Below are 14,629 nucleotides of genomic sequence, written 5' to 3'. Positions count from 1 at the left end.
GTGGACTCGGTGGACCGAAGGGCTTGTTTCCACGCTGTATCTCTAAACTAAATATTGGTCATATTCTTTACAAACTCTTCCAAATCTACTGTGATGCTGTGGAACACAAGGGCCTCCCATCATTCACTGTCCACTCTGATTTCTACTCAGTAAAAAGCATCCACACAAGCCCTCTCTTTACAATTGCAGTTTGTTGTCACCTCTCATTTTCCTTCCGCCTTGAACATCTTAAACAAATAATTTCTCTCCATTACTATCTTTTATGGTCCTTCCTCATGACGCTCTCTCACAAGGCTCCACTGGTAAATAGTTCTATATTTGTACAGGCCTGTGGTTGCCTTCTAGACCTTGTGTATGGCACCATTGTGCCACATTGCCGCCCTAGAGTAGAATAAAATATTGTTTTACATTTTCCAGGATAATACGAAGAACTGAAAATTATATAGTCGAACATTCATGCAGAATAATTTGACAAAATTATAAACTATAAAAGCTTTAAAACCGATGATCCGTGAGGCGCCAAACATGTAGATATGAACATCACACTGGATCAGAATCATCAAGTTATTTTGTCGAGTTGGAACACGCGTTGCAGTACCTCAACAGGTCAGGCAGCATCTCTGGAGGACATGGACAGGAGCATTTCGGTTCTGGACACATCTTCACACTAACAGTATATTAGGCCATTGTTGTTCTTTAAGAATAGCAATTGTGAATTTGACTTTTAATTTACATTAGGTTAGAGATACATTTTGGAGGCGCTTCGGCCCTTCGAGTCGGTGCCAACCAGCGATCCCCATACACCAGCTCAATCCTGCACCCACTAGGAACAAGTTACAATTTTACCAAGCTGATTAACCTACAAACCTGTGCAACTTTGGAGTGTGGGAGGAAACCCATGCAGGTCACGGGGAGAACGTACAAACTCCTTAAACACAGCACCCATAGTCAGGATCGAACCCAGGTCTCTGGCGCTGTAAGGCAGCAACTCTATCACAGTGCCACCGTGCTAACTGTAAGATGATGGAACATAATTTGAACATTATTGCATGATATTTCAATAGCGTATATGATCCATGCAGCTGTTCTAGTTGTCTAGAATGACTAGCCCCACCCCCCCCCTCAAGCCAGGTCCATGCTTTGGTTTTGGAGGGAGTGAACGCTGTAGGTGTGCGTGTAGGGTGGCTTTGTCCTGGATGCTGCTGAGTTTCTGAAGTGAAGTTAGAGCTACACAAGTGCAGCATCACAGTGTTCTTCCTTATTTCTGTTTTGGAGATGGTGGTAATGGTTTTGAGATTCAGGAGATGTGTCACTTAATACAGATTACCAAACCTCTGAGCTGTTGTTGTAGTTACAGTGTGCTCCAGTTAGGTTTCTGGTCAATGGTGACTTTCAGAATGTTGATGAAAGGGGACTCTGGCACGAGAATAAACTGAGTCACACTTTCCCTTTTATACATTGCTTTTGTATCTAGATCCACCACCATCTCGGGCAATCCCTTCTAAATCCCTACCAAATGTTTCATAAATAGTTTTCTTTCATGATACCTCTTTATACGCTCTCCTTAAATCTGTTGTTATTTGCCTTTCAGAAATTGATGACGTTTCCTGTTATCGTGTAAAAACCTTCATGATTTGTAGCATATCTGTCAGATCTTCCTGTAGACTTCTCTGCTCTAAAGAAAACATCTCGGCTTCTGAAATCAGTTTGTAACATATTCCCTGAACCTTGGAACCATTCTGGAGAAACTCCTAAGTTCTAAGAGCAGAATTTGGCCATTTGGCCCATCAAGTCTACTCGTCCATTTAATCATAGACAATAGGCGCAGGAGTAGGCCAATCGGCCCTTCGAGCCAGCACCGCCATTCACTATGATCATGGCTGATCATCCACAATCAGTACCTCGCTCCTGCCTTCTCCACATATCCCTTGACTCCGCTATCTTTAAGAGCTCTATCTAACTCTCTCTTGAAAGCATCCGGAGAGTCGGCCTCCACTGCCTTCTGAGGCAGAAAATTCCATAGATTCACAACTCTCTGGGTGAAAAAGTTTTTCCTCATCTCCATTCTAAATGGCTTGCCCCTTACTCTTAAACTGTGGCCCCTGGTTCTGGACTCCCCCAACATTCGAAACATGTTTCCTGCCTCTAGCGTGTCCAAACCCTTAACAATCCTATATGGCTGATCTATCTTTCCCTCTCAACCCCATTCTTCTGCCTTCTCCCCATAACCCCTGGCACCCTTACAAATCAAGAATCTGCCAATCGCTGCCTTAAAAATATCCATTGTTTTGGCCTCCACAGCCATCTGTGGCAATGAATTCCACAGATTCACCTCATCTTCTTAAAGGTCCGACCTTTTATTCTGAGGCTATGGCCTCTGGTCCTAGACTCTACCACTAGTGGAAACATCCTCCCTGCATCCACTCTATCCAGGCCTTTCGCTATTCTGCATGGTCCAAAACCTTCACATCCTTTCTAGATTAAAAGTCCCAAAACGGGCTACGATATTCCAGGTAGGTGGCCAGGTGATCGTAGTATGTTTATTAAGTTATACATCCTGCAATTTTTTATGTTTATTAACTTAAAGCTCATGTGCTTTGTTCATGGTTTGTTAACCTATCGTGCCACTATTTAAATTCTGTCCTCAAACTCCAGACCCTTTTTCATTCAACCCCTTTATTGTACCAGGTACCAGCACTAAACAACATTAAACAAGACTAACCTATTTATGTCTTGCTGAGGAACATTAGATTTACATTTATGCAATTCTGTTCAACATTTATTTCTCTTTATGAATTGGGGCACGAAAGGCTGGTGCATTATTGTAACATTGCATTTTATCCCATTCAATCAAACAAGTTATTTGAATGTTGAAGCAAAGAACTTCAGGTGCTGATTAATACACAAAAGGACACAGTCGTGAAGCAGTTGACAAAATGTGTAGGAAGGAACTGCAGATGCTGGTTTAAACTGAAGATAGACACAAAATGGTGGAGGAACTCAATGGCACAGGCAGCATCTTTGGGGAATGGGTGACGTTTTAGTCTCGACCCAGAGATGCTGCCTGTCCCGCTGAGATCTTCCAGCATTTTGTGACTGCCTAAAGTAGCTCAGCAGGTCAGGCAGCATCTCCAGAGAACATGGATAGTTGACGTTTTGAGGGAGGTTTAAATATTTAGAATTTGAACCCCAATTAACCCACCACTAGATTTAACGATGTTACAATTATGGATTGACAACCTGTCAACAGAAAATGTAGAGCATTGTAAAAAGTATTACATGACTCGGAACCTCATTGTAACCTGTATTACAATTTAACTCTGTACAGCTTGTTTTTTTAAACCTTAGGGAAACTGCAGGTCGGGTGGCAAAGCAAAGTTTACGTTACAGCATATTCCAGGAGCAGGGATTAATCCCGGACATTAACCACCTTTGTTTGAACACGCATTAAGATGAATAAATCACACCTACCAGGATAAATAAAAGCAACTTGCAATACAGGCACAGTGAGGTTCCCACTTTTAAATAGTTTTTTTAATGCTTTCCACTTTCTGTCAACAGGTTGTCGATTCATCGATAATTACAACATCATTAAATCCAGGGCTCATTGTGGTCAAAATTCTAAATATTTAAACCTCCCTGTGTCTGAATCCCCTCGGGTCTAGACAGCCACATTCTGCTTTTTTTTTAAATCTTCTGTGACTTCAAACATCTCCTCAATTAACATGTTTGGGACACCGAATGTACAACCAAACATATCAATGAGAACAAAGTTCAGCTCGGGAACAAGAGCGAGATAAAAGATGAACAATGTTGAGTTTGAATTTCACAGCATCTGACAGTGCTCCCATGCCCCAATCTGTCCCTATCTTCAAAAGTAATCGCAGATTTCAAACCAGTAAGTATGAACTAAATTTAAACTGCACGCAGAAAGTGAAAATTAAAGTGAGAATGAACTGCAGATGCTGGTTTACACTGAAGATAGACACAAAATACTGGAGTTATTCAGCGGGTCAGGCAGCATCTCTGGAAAGAAGAAATAGGTGACGTTTTGGGTCTGAAGAAGAGTATCGACCCGAAATGTCACCTATTCCTTTTCGTCACAGATGCTGCCTGACCTGCTGAGTTACTCCAGCATTTTGTGTCTATCTTAAGTGAAATTTAAAGTCGGAAAAGAACCACAGAGTTTTTTTAAAAAGAGGGAGAATAAATAAGCTTAAAATTGTAAGCATGAATTACATTTTGGAAAAATGATGCTCCTCATGGCCTCTGTTCTCTCATGGGGGATACGGATCTCATGCAACAGAGGAGATTAATTTAACTTGGAATCATGTTCAGCACCTGTTGTGGGCTATACTGTTCTATGTTCCACGTCCATAAAATTAAACTTTTAGGACCAGAATTTGGTGTAGGATAGTGATTTATGATAGATATAAGCATTAAAAACATGACGTTTCTTCTGAATGTGCCAGCTCTATGTTTCCCTCCTGTTTTAGTGGTCAATTCATAAATAAGTGAGGTTTGGATTATATATTACTAGGGTCTGAGGATCCATTGACTCCAGTCTTTCTATTTCAGTGATCTGATCTTAGCGTCAGTTCTACTATCCTGTCTTTGTTTCTCTTTATTGCTAGTTTAGTTTAGAGATGTAGTATGGAAACAGGCCCTTCGGCCTACCGGGTACGTGCCGACCAGATCCCCGCATACTAACACTATCCAAAATTAGCATGGCACCACCAGACTCGTGGCTGCTAGTTTACGGGTTAGTATCACCCAGGATTGTTGGTCCCATGTATGTCTCTGTGGGCCCTTGCATGTCTCCGTAAGATCACCTAGACTGTATTTCATTCTTTGCCTCCAATGGATGTAAGTTTATGTTTCAGCCCTGGTGTCAGCTGCTGCTACTGAGAAACTTATAACGGTGGAGCAGCGGTAGAGTTGCTGCCTTACAGCGCCAGAGACCTGGGTTCAATCCTGACTACGGGTGCTGTCTGTACGGAGTTTGTATGTTCTCCCTGTGATCTGCTTAGGTTTTCTCTGTGATCTCTGGTTTCCACCAACACTCCAAAGACGTGCAGGTTTTTAGCTTGGAAAAATTGTAAATTGTCCCTAGTGTGTGTAGGATAGTGTTAGTGTGCGGGGATCACTGGTCAGCACAAACTCACTGGGCTGAAGGGCCTGCTTCCGCCCCATATCTCTAGACTAAATTAGCAATAAAGAGAAACAAGGACAGGAGAGAAAACTAAAGCTAAGATCAGATCAGCTAGATGTTAATAAATAGTGGAGCGGGCCCTTGGGTCCAGTATGACATCATTGTTGCTCCTCTGGAGAAAAAGTTCAGAGATTTCCTTGAACGTGGCAAGATAAGGAATTGGGATTTTTTTTTAAATAAACGTATAGAGATCCTGTGCATTTATTTATAAATAGAGGCATAGAGTACTAGAGCAAGGTGGCTATGATGAATCTTTATAAAAGATTGGTTCAACCATGACTGGACTATTATGCACAGTTCAGGAAGTCATATTTCAGAAGAAGCAAATACCTAGGAAAGTGCGCAGAAGAAATTTATCATTTTGATTCTGGAAGGGAAGGACTGTTTCAATTGATCGAAGAGTTAAGAACTCGGGACAGGAATGAAGGTGATTGGCAAAAGAACTAAAAGTGATACAAGGAAAAAAATCTTTATCAGTGTTATCCAATTGTTCTCGCTCCTATTTATTACTATATCATAGTTTCTGATTATCTGTTTGCAAAACTCTTCTTTCCTTTTAGGTCAATCCTCAGGATTGATTACATTTTTGAGGAGTGGAGCATATAGTGCCAGGGACTTTAGTTGGATTCAGATTTAACTATTGAGGACAGGGAAATGAGACTAACTGGACCCTTGTTGCATAGTGCTGTTTAAACTTTAGAGATGCAGCGTGGAAACGGGCCCATCGGCCCACCCTGTCCGTGCCGACCAGCGACCACCCTGTACACTACGCTCTAGGAACAATTTACAACTTTACCAAGCCAATCAACCTACAAACCTGTATGTCTTTGGGGTGTGGGAGAAAACCGGAGCACCCAGATAAAACCCATGCGGTCACAGGGAGAACATCCAAATTCCGTTCAGACTGCACCCGTAGTTAGGATTGAACCCGGGTCTGTGGTGCTGAGAGGCAGCAACTCTTGTAGATTGTTATATCTAGCTGTTGTAGATTCTACAACCCAACAGCCTCTCTCCACTGTAATCATTTTGAGATCGTGTCATAACATGCTCAATGAGCAGGAGTGTCCTGTGAGCCAGGGACAGAGTTACAATTGTGCAGGAAGGAACTGCAGATACTGGTTTACACCGATGATCAACCCAATATGCTGGGATAACTCAACAGGACAGGCGGCACCTCTGGATAGATTCATTCTATCCAGCGATGTTGCCCGTCCCGCTGAGTTACTCCAGTATTTTGTGACTATCAACAGAGTTAAAATTATCTGCCAACTGCCGTGGGGAGGTATTTGTTCACTTTTCAGTAAAGTTATGGCCTGGAATGCACATTCACCCACAGGCATTTTCCATTCCTCTGAATGGGTGTGGAAGCAAGACATTCTTGTACCCAAGGACTACCTAACAAAGGAGAGTGAAAATAAGATAACACTACATTCTTCATCTAATTCTACTATTCTAAAACAAAATTGTTCTCATGACCCCACAGGCCTTTAGTAACTGTATTTGGACAACTAGACCCACTGAAAACCTTCTGACCTCAACACTTTTATTTCATGTTGCTGCTTGATTGGTTCTTGTGTAAAATTAGGAAATAAATAAATTATTAATTCATCACTACTCATGGGTCCTTGGCATTTGTGTGACGACTTGTATTTTAACTTGTCTACGATTGTCTAATAATGCTCTTGTTCCAGCCCTAAAAACAGAGGATTTCACTCTTGCTACTGGTCAGGAATGTAATGCTGAGGCTCTATAAGGCGCTGGTCAGGCCACATTCAGCGTATTTGGCCCCATTTCTGAGGATGTTTCCACTAGTGGGAAAGTCCAGGACCAGAGGCCACAGCTTCAGAATTAAAGGACGTTTCTTTAGGAAGGGGTTGAGGAGGAATCTCTTTAGACAGAGGGTGGTGAATCTGTGGAATTCGTTGCCACAGAAGACTGTGGAGGCCAAGAGTCAAGAGAGTTTATTGTCATGTGTCCCTGACAGGACAATGAAATTCTTGCTTTGCTTCAGCCGAGTCAATTTTTAAGGCAGAGATAGAAAGATTCATGATTAGTGAGGGTGTCAGGGGTTATGGGGAGAAGGCAGGAGAATGGGGTTACGAGGAAAAGATAGATCAGCCATGATTGAATGGCGTAGTAAACTTGATGGGTCGAATGGCCTAATTCTGCTCCTATCAAATGAACTTATGAATTTCTGTTCCAGCCACTTAACACTAAATTTGCACTGAGATGATTCTCACTGTCAGGGATGTTATTGTCCAGATGTGTTGTTCAATTGAAGCCTGGTTTGCTCTCTTAGTGGGATGTTAAATATCTAAAGAGATATTTTGAAGAGTAGCCATCAAGCCAGCACCCTGCTCACTATTTATTCTTCAATCGGCATTCTTGAAACAGAATACCTAACTAGTATTATACTGCAGGCAGACACAAAAAACTGGAGTAACTCAGCAGGTCAGGCAGCATCTCTGGAGAAAAGGAATAGGTGAAGTTTCGGGCCGAGACCCTTCTTCAGACTGAAAGTCAGGGGGAAGTGGAACGAGAGATATAGAGAGTACACGATAACGAGTTATACAGACAGTGAAACTAGTATGACAACTAGGGTGAGGGAGGGATGGAGCGAGTGAGGATGTAAGGGTTTGTTTGCCACACTTTATGCCCAAATAAGCTTTAATATCTTCTATATTATAACTGTGACTACACATCAGCTGTGCCTTTGAGGCAGTGAGGAGCCACAGTGTGGCATCTTGATTGTTACTCAAATAGTTTTCTGCTTCAATGGTTATTGTCACGTATGCACTGCGCAGTGAAGTTCTTGCACCCGTCGCCATATTTTGGCACCAATTTTCTCTCCTGCATCCAGCTTGAATTGTCATTCAACAAGAGGCGAGGACTGCAGCTTTTTCTGTCTAGAAAGTTGTTTACAACACCCCGATGTCCAAGACGTTCCTTGGATTGCACGCTGCGAGAAGTGGCATGGAAACACATGGTTCAACACATCAACTGAGGTCTCGCCATACATTGACACAATAACAGCAGTAAAAAGGAGCAACCGTATATAGTTGGACTCTGCATTCGAATCAAACTATTTACAGAAGCAGAATTATATCAATTAAAATGGTTACACTGCTCAATTGTGTTCAAACATACTGGTTATAACTATGCAAACATACTCTTAACTGAGACAGAAGTCAGCATAACCAGCTGGGATGCCTTAAAGTGAGGCTCGAGGATCTGCTGTCAATCTTCACAGTTGCAACCACTTTCCGTTGTCCGAGTTTGCTGACTTTACATTATTTGCCAGCAATGTTGCAAAAACATAGCGAACCTACACATCAACCCCATTCTTGTATAGTCAATACTAAGGGACTGCACAGTTGCACAGTGGTAGAGTTGCTGCCTTACAGCTCCAGAGACCGGCGTTCGATCCTGATTACAGGTGCTGTCCGTGTGGAGTTTGCACGTTCACCCTGTGACTACTTGAGTTTTCTCCGGGTGCTCTGGTTTCATAGAAACATAGAAAATAGGTGCAGGAGTAGAGGCCATTCAGCCCTTCGAGCCTGCACCGCCATTCAATATGATCATGGCTGATCATCCAACTCAGTATCCTGTACCTGCCTTCTCTCCATACCCACTGATCCCTTTAGCTACAAGGGCCACATCTAAATCCCTCTTAAATATAGCCAATGAACTGGCCTCAACTACCTCCTGTGGCAGAGAATTCCAGAGATTCACCACTCTCTGTGTGAAAAATGTTCGAACTCTGGAGCTGTAAGGCAGCAACTCTACCACTTTGCAACTGTGCAGTCCCTTAGCATTGAATATACAAGAATCTCATCTGCCTGTACATGATCCATATCCCTTTATACCTTGCACTTCCATGTGCCCATCTTAAACGCCAATATCATATTTGCCTCCACCACCACCACCCCTGGCAAAGTGTTCCAAGCCTCCACTGCTCTCTGTGTTAAATAAACTTGCCCTGCACATCTCCATTAAACATTTTAGCCTCTTGCCTTATAGCTATATCCTCTAATGTTGGACATTTTCACCCAGGGAAAAAGGTTCTGTCTATCCATTAGAGATACAGCATGGAAACAGGCCCTTCAGCCCACTGAGTCCAGGACGATCTTTGATCACCCCTTCACATTAATTCTATGTTTACCCACTTGTACATCCACTCCCAATACACTAAAGCCAATTTACACAGGCCAATTAACCTACAAACCCGAAGATAGACACAAGATGCTGGAGTAACTCACTGGGACAAGCAGCTTCTCTGGAGAGATGGAATGGGTGATGTTTCAGGTTGAGACCCTTCTTCAGTATTTTGTGTCTATCTTCAGTGTAAACCAGCACCTGCAGTTCATTCGTACACGCAACCTACAAACCTACATGTTTTGGGGAAATGGGAGGAAACCGGAGGACCCGGAGACAACCGACGAGATCACAGGGAGAATGTGCAAACTCCGCACAGACAGCACCCAAGTCAAGATCGAACCGGGGTGTCTGGCGCTGTGAGGCAGCAGCTCTATCAGCTGTGCCACTGCGCCACTCAAAGCTGCCAGTGCTGACAGCCCCCAACCCCTCCCCCAAAGGCATAACACTGGTCATACACTTCCAATCAAAAAAATATCCTTCCATTCTTACTCTCTGCCTCCTACCTCCAAGCCAATTTTCGATCCAATTAGCCAGCTCACGTTAGATACTTGGTGCCATGACCCTCTGGACCAGCCTACCAAGTGAGACCTTGTCTTAATACCATATAAGCCGGTAATAATTCATGCCAATTCTTAAAATTCCTCAGCATAATGCCTGCAGGTTTTCTTTTTGTTGTTGCTTTCATCCTGTCATTGAAGACTACAAATCTCATCTAAACGACAGTGGCTGGAGCATGTATCAAGAATCATATCATACGATTACAAAATTGTTTTCAAGGGGACCCTGCATTTACTCTACATTGCTACCAATTAAAACATTTTTTATATAAACTTGTTCAATCAGTTAAACTATTTGAATATATGCATTTCTGCAGTTGATTAATTATTTACATTAAAATATTATTTTATAATCACCTGGTGGCTTGTGATCTGTGTTGCTACAAGCTGTCCATGACACCTCCAACGTGCATCACCTACTTGTCGACCCTCAGCAAGACATACACATGGCCATCCTCTCTGGCGCATACACAGTTAATGTTATGACTCGAAGGTACACAAAATTGCTGGGGAAACTCAGCGGGTGCAGCAGCATCTATGGTCTCCGGAGAGAGGAGGAGAACTTCTTCAAAGTAGGCATACCTTGAGGAGATATCGCAGTGGAGTAGACAAAGTGTTCAAAAGGGAACTGCAGATGTTGTTGAATGTTATGACTCCATGGCTAACAAAAAAGACTTTGGTAGCCAAACTAATGGCAAGTATGCATTTAATTGTACCAATACTAAAGTGATCCAGCTGCCACAGGTCTTAGATTAGATTTGTTTATTGTCATACACAGCAGGGTGCAACAAAATTATATATACATGTGCGTGTGTGCGTGTATGTATGTATGTGTATAATGATAAATACAATAAGTACAAAAACAAGGGCACAACAGCAGAAAAGTGCAAGATTGCAATGAAATCAGAATATATACAGTATATGTGTATGTATGTGTGTGTGTAGTATATGTGCATATATATAAATATATATATATATATATCTATATATATGTGTGTGTGTGTGTGTGTGTATATATATATCAATATTACAACTCAACGGGTCAGGCAGCAAGCCAGGTCAGGAGCAAAGGATCTAAAGAAGGGTCTTGACCCTAAACATCACCTATTCCTTTTCTCAAGAGTCAGGTGTTTTATTGTCGTATGTCCCAGATAGAACAGTGAAATTCGTACGTGCAGCAGCACAACAGAATATGTAAACATAGTACATTGTAAACAATATAATAAATGAGAAAAAAAAGTGCAGTGTATGTATACACAACGCAAGGTTCTCGACCCAAAACGTCACCCATTCCTTCTCTCCAGTGAAGCTGCCTGTCCTGCTGAATTACTCCAGCTTTTTGTGTCTACACACACACGCACACACACACACACATATATAAGAAAATATCTTGTCCGGAAACATCACAATTTGGTTTGGGAACTGCTCTGCCCAGGACAAGAAGGCTCTGCAGATAGCAGTGCATTCGGCCGAACGCACTATGGGTACTACACTCGCCCCCCTGCAGGAACTATACATCAGAAGGTGCAGATCCAGAGCCAACAAGATCATGGGAGACCCCTTCCACCCCAGCAACACACTGTTCCAGCTGCTACGGTCAGGCAAACATCTCCGTTGCCATGCTGTGAAAACGGAGAGGATGAGAAGGAGTTTCTTCCCACAGGCCATTAGGACTGTAAACTCCAATCTCACCAGGGACTAGCTTTACTGAACCAAATTACTGTTGTGTGGTGTCTTTTTAAAATTACTGTTTTTTCTTTTTTTCCCTCCCACAAATATGTGAATATGTGATTCTGTTCCATTCTGTTTTGTAGTTTTTTTGCACAATACGCAAGCATTGCCACTTTTCCTTTCACTGCACATCTCATGTGTGTATGTGACGAATAAACTTGACTTGACATGACCTGACTTAACCGCATTCTCCTGCCTTCTCCCACAACCTCTGACACCCGGGATATCTATCTATATCTGCCTTAAAAATATCCATTGACATATTTCCACAGGTTCCCTGCCCTCTGACCAAATAAATTCTTCCTCATCTCCTTCTTAAAGGAACGTCTAATTCTGAGGCTAGTCCTAGTCTCTAGTCCTAGACTCCCCCACTAGTGGAAACATCCTCTCCACATCCACTCTATCCAAGCCTTTCACAATTCTATACGTTTCAATGAGGTCCCCCCTAATAACAAATGCAATGGGGAAAGAATGACCTGGTCAGTCAGCAGAAGTTGTACATCACTGATCGTCAGGGGACTGACCACAGAGGCAGCCAGGAGTACAGAATATTAAGCGGAACAGAGAAACAGGAAGAGAATATTGGAATGTAGGCTATTATGTTGAGATTTTGTGATTTCTCACAGAATGATAAATTCTGGTTTGTCATCATTTGTCAAGAATGTTTATTTGTCATAAGGTCATAAGTGGTAGGAGCTGAATTAGGCCATTCGACCCATCAAGTCTACTCTGCCACTCAATCATGGCTGATCTATCTCTCCCTCCTAACCCCATTCTCCTGCCTTCTCCCCATAACCTCTGATACCCGTACTATGTCATATGTACAATATGAATCAGAACTACGAAATTCCTACCTGTTGCAATTTTATTGGCACATTTGATCCAAAAAAAAATAATATATATATACGATAAATTGTCAGGTATTCTAAGTAAACAAGACTATCATGGAGCAAAAACCGAAGTATGTCGAGCAAATATATTCCTGCAAAGTCCGTAGTAGTTTGTTGCAGAGGTAGGACTTTGTAAGGTTGTGTAAAACAATTTAAGGACTGATGGTTGCTGAAAAGAAGCTCTTCTTGAACCTGGAGCTAATGGTTCTCAGGATCCATTGACCCAATGGTGGCAGCGAGAACAGTGGGCCAATGCGTGGGTCTTTGATGATATTAGCTGCCTTCTTGAGGCAGGGCTTCCTATACAGATCCTTGATGGTGGGGAGAGGTATTAAATCCATGACCAGGACAAATGTACATCTGCATTGGATCAATCCCTGCCCACTGTAACTGTCTGAAGAAGGGTCTCAACCCAAAATGTCTCCTATTCCTTTTCTCCAAAGATGCTGCCAGTCCCGCTGAGTTACCCCAGGTTTTTGTGTCCATCTCAGTGTAAACCAGCATCTGCTGTTCCTTCCCACAGTGTAACCATTGTTAGAGTTAACAGAGATATTTTTCCTCCATCCGTATGGTCTTGATTGCTCACCCTCAATCTGAAACCACAATCTGGTGATCTCACATTCCACCCCACACCTAAATTGTACTGTTGCAGATAATACTGAGCCCACAATGCCAGGTCTCTACTGTAACAGGGCAGATCACTTGAACCATTCCTGCTTCCTTCAGCCTCCCCCCTGGCCACTCCAGATACTAGCCCCCATCCTGACTGATCACAATACCGCTGACCTGCTTCTCGTCCGTGCTCTGGATTTGCCGTCTGCCCATCCAATCCCTCTATCACGTGTTTCGGCTGCTCATCACATGAACCAAACTGATGACCTTCATGTACGGAAGCATTAAACTGCATTGCGCTAAGGGTGCCACGGTGGTGCAGCAGTAGAGTTGCTGCCTTATAATGCCATAGACCCAGGTTTGATCCTGACTAGGGGTGCTGTCTGTTCAGAGTTTGTACGTTCTCCCCATGACCGCGTGGGTTTTCACCGGGTGCTCCCGTTTCCTCCCACATTCCAAAGATGTTAGGTTTGTAGGGTCATTTCTTTTGGTAAAAAAAAGTTGTAAATTGTTCCTAGTGTGTAGGATGGTGTTAGTGTATGGGGATCACTGATCACTGATGGTGTATGGGATCACTGATCGGCGTGGATTCGGTAGGTCAAAGGGCCTGTTACCGCACTGTATCTCTAAACTAAACAAAAGGAAACTTCACACTTATCTGGTAGACTACATTAGCCTTATCTCGGCCCACTTATGCAGCTGATCAAGATCTCACTGTGTTTCTCAATGACGATCCTCACTCACTCACTACCACCCATTTTTGTAGATGCAGCTTTATGAAGAAAGATATAAAGTGCTGGAGTAACTTAGCGGGTCAGCCAGCATCTCTGGAGAGCATGGATATATAACGTTTCTGCACTTGAGACTGATTGTTGGGAGGGGGGGAGCTTGAAGAGAGGTGCACATGCCCATGATGCCAAAGTCTGGCAAATGATAGGTGGATGCAGGTGAGGGGCTTTAGATTGGGTAATTGGTGGATAAAGGTCAGAGATTGGGAAGAAGACAAAAGGCTGTGAGATAAGGAGAAAAGAGGCATGAAATACGAAGTCAGAGGAAGGGATACAGGTGTAAGGCTTAGTAAATGTAAAATGTATCCTTAGTGTGTGCAGGATAGCATTAACGTGCGGGGATCGCTGTCTGGCGCCGACCCAGTGGGCCAAAGGGCCAAAGGGCCTGTTTCCGCACTGTACCTCTAAACTAAAGATATCAACAATAATGCAAAAACTACCTGCTAATTAAATCCTAATTAATTAATGGATTTCTGTACCTTTGATCCCACAATCAGAGAGAGATAATTAAACCCAACAGCTACGTAATTTTATATGGTAGAAGGCATAATTGTGGAAGAAGGACAATATTCAGGCTGAAGGTCTGTGACCAGTGGAGCTCCGCAAGGATCTGTGGTCCTCTGCTGTTTATGATATATATAAATGGCTTGGATGTACATGTGGATGGGTAGGTTAGTAATT

This window comes from Amblyraja radiata, chromosome 5 (assembly GCF_010909765.2).
Source record: "Amblyraja radiata isolate CabotCenter1 chromosome 5, sAmbRad1.1.pri, whole genome shotgun sequence".
NCBI lineage: Eukaryota > Metazoa > Chordata > Chondrichthyes > Rajiformes > Rajidae > Amblyraja > Amblyraja radiata.
The sequence above is the reverse complement of the archived record's forward strand: the minus strand, read 5'-3'. Positions refer to the sequence as shown.